This window comes from Hipposideros armiger, unplaced genomic scaffold, assembly GCF_001890085.2.
Source record: "Hipposideros armiger isolate ML-2016 unplaced genomic scaffold, ASM189008v1 scaffold_79, whole genome shotgun sequence".
Classification (NCBI taxonomy): domain Eukaryota; kingdom Metazoa; phylum Chordata; class Mammalia; order Chiroptera; family Hipposideridae; genus Hipposideros; species Hipposideros armiger.
The window spans coordinates 4,463,548-4,470,906 of NW_017731429.1; the positions used below are offsets into that span (position 1 = coordinate 4,463,548).

General features: G+C 42.0%; 1 pseudogene; it reads left to right on the forward strand.

Annotated features, from left to right (window-relative positions):
• The first annotated feature begins 357 nt into the window (after window positions 1-357).
• LOC109383252 (transketolase-like protein 1 pseudogene) lies at window positions 358-2,068 on the forward strand (annotated as a pseudogene).
• The last annotated feature ends 5,291 nt before the right edge of the window (window positions 2,069-7,359 follow it).

Below are 7,359 nucleotides of genomic sequence, written 5' to 3' on the forward strand. Positions count from 1 at the left end.
TAGTCTGTTCAGGCTGCTATAACTAAATACCATACCTGGATAGCTTATAAACAAAAGCATTTATTTCTCATAGTTCTAGAGGCTGGAGAGTTCAAGATCAAGGTACCAGCAGATTTGGAGTTTGATAAGGGCCCCTTCCTGGTTCATAGACAGAACCTTCTTGCTGTGCCCTCACATGGGGAACTCTCTGGGCTGTCTTTTATGAGAGCACTACTCCCATTCAAGAGGTCTCCACCCTCATGACTTAAGAACCTCCCAGGCACTTGCTCCTCAGACACAGAAGTGATGGCAGCTATGCCCGACACTGAGGTCAGCAAAGCCATGGCCTACAAAGTCATGCCTGACACATTGACTCTGCAGGTGCTGTGGGGCATGGCCAATAGCCTGAGCATCCATACCATCAGGGCCACGTGTGCCTTGAGCTCCGGCCACCCCACATCACGCTGCTGAGATCATGTCCATCGTGTTATTCCCTGTCATGAGGTATAAACAGACGGACTCAGAGAACCCGAACAGTGACCGACTGATTCATCCTCTACAAGAGACTGCCGTGTGTTGATGTGGCAACCGGATGGCTTGGACAAGGATTGGGGCCCACATGCCAGATGGCATATACTGGCAAGTACTTTGACAAGGACAGCTACTGAGTGTTCTGCCTAGTGGGAGATGGCAAGTCTTCAGAAGGCTCCATCTGGGAGGCGTTGGCCTTCACTTCCCACTATAGTCTGGACAATCTCATGGCCAGTTTGATGTGAACTGCAGGGTACCTTGCCCCTTGAGCACTGCATTAACATCTATCAGAAGTGCTGCAAAGCCTTTGGGGGGAATACTTTCACAGTGGATAGCCACGGCATGGGAGCTCTGCACCAGGTATCTGGCAAGCAACTCAAGTGAGGAACAAACCCACTGCTCTGGTTGCCAAGACCTTCAAGGGCTGGGGCATGCCAAGCATTGAAGATGCAGAAAATTGGTATGGAAAGCCAATGCCAAAAGAAAGAGCAATTGTCAAGCTAATTGAGAGCCAAATACAGACCAACAGGAATCTCAAACCAAAACGCCCTATGGAAGACTCGCCTCAAATCAACATCACGAACATAGAGATAACCTCTCTATCTTCTTAAAAAATCGGTGACAAGGTAGCTACTCAGAAAGCATGTGGTTTGGCTGTGGCTAAGCTGGGCCACACAAATGGTAGAGCCATTGTGCTGGACAGTGACACCAAGAATGCCACCTTCTCTAAGATATTCAAGAAGGAGCACCCCAAGTGCTTCATCAAGTGTTTTATTGCTGAACAAAACATGGTGAGCATCACACTGGGACGCACCACCCATGGTCGGACCACTGAACACCACATGCTAGCAACTTCATTGCCATTTTGACTCGAACATTTGATCAGATCTGGATGGGGGCCATCTCTCAAACCAACATCAACTTTACTGGGTCCCACTGCGGTATACCCATTGGTGAAAACAGCTCCTCCCAGATGGCCCTGGAGGACCTGGCCATGTTCCAAGCCATTCCCAACTGCACCATTTTCTATCCAAGTGATGCTATCTCGGCAGAGCATGCAATGTTCCTGGCAGCCAACACCAAGGGAGTGTGTTACATTTGGACCAGCTGACCTAAAACTGCTGTTATTTACACCCAACAAGAATGTTCTGAGATTGGACAGGCCAAGGTCGCCTGCCACTGTGTTGACGACATGGTCACAGTTATTGGAGCTGGAGTTTCTCAGCATGAAGTCTAAGCAGCTGCTGAGGATCTTTCCAAGCAAAGTATTCCTATTTGCATCATCAACCTCTTTACCATTAAATCCCTGCACATTGCCACCATCATCACCGATGCAAAATCCACAGGTGGCTGCATTGTCACAGTGGAGGATCACCACCCAGAAAGGGGCATCAGGGAGGCCGTCTGTGCAGCTGTTTCCATGGAGCCTGACCTCTGGGTCTGTCAGGTGGCAGTGTTAGGAGTGCCTTGGAGTGGGCAGTTAAGTGAGCTGCTGGATATGTTTTGAATTAGTGCCAAACGCATTGTGGTGGCTGTGAAATGTATTTTAATGAACTAAAATAGCTGTTGGCTTTGGTCTTAAAAGACTAGCCTCTTTACGGTGCATTTATACTTGTTGCCAAACCATTATTTAAATCTATACTGTCTGTGCTTCCTAAAAGCAAGCCAAGTTAACTACCTTCCTGTTAAGCCGTAACTACATATACAAGTAACTCTCATCTTTTAGTCATTAAAGTAGGTTATAAGATGTTTAAGTGACAGGACAGCTAACAAAACAAACACCTAATATCAAGTTTTCTGATGAGACTACAGATACCTGGGCTGGGGATCTACGTAGGGTAACAGTTTCTTAAATGTGTGTATTTTCCTCGTAAGTAAAGAAAATGTGAATTATAAAAAGAAAAAAAAACAGCCTCCCAAAGGCCCCACCTCCAAATACCATCACATTGGGCATTTCAACATATGAATTTTGGGGGCACAGAAACATTCAGACCATAGCAGGGTAGTTTTGTGTATTAAATGAGATAAACAAGAGTAGCTATTATCACCATGATTCACCCTGTTTCTCTACTTATACCTGTTGTTCCTCCAATCTACTGGTAAATGATCATATCAACAGATACAGCCAATTATTTTATCTTTTTCCTTCAGGCCACAGCAGTGAGTTCACAAATGCATATGTAGCCCAGGCATAACAAATGAGCTCAATAACTATGAGGTTTGAAAAATGAAAGATGGGAGATTAGGTCTTACTTTCCTCTGGAATCATAAACTCTAAGAATGACTGACATGAGATTCTAAGAACAAACTGTATAGACATCTTTACCACTACATAGAAACACCCTGCTTGAGAATTAGGAGGAAATCTAAACCAAGATATGCACAGACCATGTCTTAAGATGTCTAAACTCCAGAATTGGTACCTAAAACTAGCTCTGCTCTTAGATTTTCTAGTACTGAAAAAAAAATGTATCATCTCTTTTTGGCTTACACTAATTTGAATTGGGTTTTCAGCACATGCAACAGAGTATGGAACCTATATAGGAACGCACTCCCTCAGACTCAGTGGCCAGATTCCAAAGGTGAGCTGTAAGGGACAGGTGTCAAAATCCCTACTGACTACTATTTTTCTCAGATCAGGTACCATGTGGCCTTTCTGAAAAACTGCATATTCTAAAATGTCCTAACTCATGTGTTAATATCAGACACGGGAGGAGGCTAAGAAGTTTGATCCAGAAGGATCACATAGCAGTTCTCAGCTAACTGGTAAGAAAATCAGATCATGTCTACAGACTTATTTTTACGTCAGTCTGTGTGTCTGTCTAGGTCTAGTTGGGAAAATAGAAACTACTCGAAGCATTTCAATAGAGGGAATTTAATATAAGAAATTGCTTAGACAGATATAGGAGGGCTGAAAGAGCAGAAAGGGACCTTTTGAGGTGCCCAGAGATAGTAACCAGTTAGATGCAACCGCTGCTAAGGCTGAGGGAACACAAAGAAAGACTAAGGAGGCGCCCTCGTGGTGCCTGTTTTGCCTCTGAAAGAGGCAAAACCTGGCTGCTGCTGATGCTACTGAAAGGACAAGATGAGGCCAATGATGGGAGTTGCAAACGAAGCTGGAGACGAGAACCGACCACTGTCATTGGGGCAAAGGGCTCCAGCTGGGATGACAGTGACCAGAACAAAAAGCATGCAGGAAGGTCACTTCTCCCCTCTTTCTGCCTTCCAGAAAGAGCACCTCCTGTTGGCAGAACCTAACAAGATGCCAGCTGGCAAAGGGGAAAAATGTTATGCAGAGACCCAGCACCAGCATTACAAAACACATTATAGAAAGGCGGATTTGGAGCTGAGTGACAGTAGTTTAATAACCAACACAGCCTGCTTTTAAATCATAGTTCCAACTTGATTTATCCCCCATCTCAACAGGTTACCAAACAATTCTCTTATCAAAGGAATTTTCCCAGCTCCATTTGTCTTCATTGTCAAAGATAGAGCTCAAATAATCGCTTCAAGTTTTTGTTTGTTTGTTTTTTAAGAGTTAACTACATCTTTGCAAGGCATTCATTTCTCAAATAGAATTCCAAATACAGAACCTAGGGTTGTTTAGTCTGAGAGAATCTTATAAGAATAGTTATGTGTGTTCCAGGGTCTTTTCTCCGGGGAGTACCAGAGTAACAATAGTAAGGTAGAGAGCAAGAGAATAAAAATCAATCTAAGGAAAACTCTTAGGGCCACTTGCTCTGTACAGGACAAGTATTGATACCTACTCCTAAAAACTTTACATGTCCTTATTATAAACTTTTTGTAGCCCACCTTTCATTGATGTATGCAGGTGTCATGGTACTCACTAAACATATGTCCCTTCAAGCCAGTGGACTATATGAATATGCATATTTTAATATCTTCATTACTTTCTATTTATACCACAATAAACATCAATGTGACCTGAAGACAAGGACCTGAACTATTCTGTTTAGTTTGGTTATTTGCCAGAATACAGTGAACTCAGAATACAGTGGAGTACAGTGGAATAGAAAATAAATGGGCTCCAACAATTGAGCTCTTACAATTGTTCTGAGATTTCATGATAAAAAGCCCTGGAGTGGGGTTATTTTTAGTCATTGTGTTGCACACTCAGTGAATTCTTTATGTTTGCAAACTCATATCCTTCAGTTTTAGAATATTTGCTTTATCCCTCAAATAGTTATCTTCCCTTATCTTCTTATTTCTTATTGAAAAACAGTTAATCAGCTATTGGACCTCTTGGCTGAACCTCTAATTTCATCTCTTTTTGCCTTCTTTGTCTGACAGTCTGCTTTCTAGTAGCTTAGTGGAAGTAAGAGGTTTCATGCTTCACTATCCAACATGTTGGCTTTCACTTAATTCTACCGCTTTCAATAAGATGTCAGTTCCTACGTGCTTGTCTTGAGTGCAGAGCCTGTCTGATTCAATTTCTCCAAAGAACAAACTTCCCCTTGCCTGCTGGGAGCTTGAAAGGTGGTTGGTTGCCTGGTTGATTAAGGTGCGAAAGAGAATCTTCTCTTATCCTGTTTTTAGCCCCATCCCTCACCTCTACCTTGTGAGGCATCTGGTACTTCCAATTCCTCAGCCTTTCAAAGTTCTGGAATTGAACTAGCTTTGCTTCTTCTTGTCATTCCCTTCCGCAGGATTCCAGAAATTGTTTAAATAATATAGTAAAGCAATTAAGAGCATGGGACCTATGCAAAACTGCTAAGGTTTGAATCCTGGCCTCCCGACCTACCAGCCATTTGACTAGGGGCAAATTATTTAACACCTGTGTTCAGTATTCTCACTTACCAGTGGTGGTTATAACAGTATCTACTTCTTAAGGTTGTTATAAAGATGAAATAACACACTTAAAACACTTAGGGAGGTAAAAGAGTTGTACATTGAAAACATTGCTGAAACAAATTAAAGAAGATGCAAATAAACGGAAATACATCCCACATTTATAGACTGGGAGATTTAATATTAAGATGTGAATACAACCCAAAGCAATCTACAAATTAATGCAATCTTTACCAAAATCCTGATGGCATTTTAAAAAGAAATAGAAAATGCCATCATAAAATTCATATGGAATCTCAAGGGACACTGCAGAGCCAAAACAATAGTGAAAAATAACAAAGTTGGATGTCTCATATTTCCTGATTTCAAAAGGTATAATGAAGTTATAGTAATTAAAACATTGTGGTACTGGCATAAAGACAGACATGTAGACCAATGGAATCAAATAAAGAGTCCAGAAATTTGAACAAGGGTGCCTTGGCCATTCAACAGGGGGTAGGGTGGGAAAGGAAAGACAGTATTTTCAATAAATGCTATTGGGATAACTGATATTTACATGCAAAAGAATGACATTAATTCAAAATGAATCAAAATCCTACAAGTAAGACATAAACTCTTAGAGAAAACATAGGGGAAAAACTTCATGACATTGGATTTTGCAGTGATTTTTTTAATATGACACCAAAAGTATAGGCAATAGACGTAAAAAGAGATAAATCGGACTACATTAAAATGAAAAACCCCTGTGCATCAAAGGACACAATCAACAGAGTAAAAAAGCAATCCATGGAATGTGAGAAAATATTTGCAAATCATATATCTCATAGTGGTTAAGATCCAGAATATATAAAGAACTCCTACAACTCAAAATAACCTGATTTTTTAAATGGGGAAAAGAGTTAAATAGACATTTCTCCAAAGAAGATATACAAATGGGCTTTCCCCATCTGGCTTCGGTCTCAGAGAATCAACCTAACCTTCCCAGTTATCTCTAGTGAGAAATAAGTCAGTAAATTACTCTGTTTGGAACATTACCGGTTCCTTAAAAACACCACCTTCCTCTCCACAAGAGAATTTTGAAAACTTGAGCACTTACTGTATACCTCCAGTGAAACGGTCCCATCTACCTTACAGTTCTTGAATGTAAGATGAGGCGCCCTTCCCCTGGTTGGTGGGTGAGAAGGAAATCTTTACTTTCTCAGGTACTGCTGAAAGCCCAGGACAGCCAGCAGGCCACACAGATTGATGGCTATCCAACGGCTGCTCCCTCTCTGCAGTTTAAATAACAGCCTAGAGAGTCTCACCTTCCAGGTCCCTAAATTCCTGGCGCTAAATCACAGTCCTTTAGAAAATCAACACTCTGAGAGGCATGAATCATTTCTCTTTCTCACAGATAAAATGTTTTCTCTACTGATGCTGGGCTGGAAGCTTTCTCAAAAATGATCTGATTCGAAGGCGACTCCTTTCAATCTTCCCATCTCATGGAAACACCTTGCCACCCAGTACTCCAGCCTGTATCCCAGGCACTTCTCCTTATGATTTATCCTGGAATTCAGATTTATCAGATTTATCCTGGAATCTCAGAAGTCATGTAATACATCTCCAACTTTGCATATAGAAAGAAAACCAAGGCTTCAAGAGGGAATAGGGCATGACCAAGAGGCAGAGCTGTCAGGGCCTGAGTTAAGTCTGGATTCCTGGCCAGCTGCCCTGTCCACCCAGAAAAGGGGCAACCATGTATTTCCCATCAGCACTACACCTTAGAAGCTGCCAGGCTAGGCTGTAGGGATCTCCTTCTTTTGTGTTACGATCCTGAGCAGGTAATTTACATTGTTCCTCAGGGTGTGTTTCCCAGACGAGCAGCCCTGGCAATACCTCAGAGCTTGTTGGAAATTCAGAGTCTCAAGCCCCACACCAGACTTACTGAAGCAGAATCTAAGTTTAAGATCCCCAGATGATTTCTATACACATTAGAGTTTGAGGCACAATGCCTTAAGTTAACTGAGTCTCAATTTCTTCATCTGTTAATTGGGATAACAG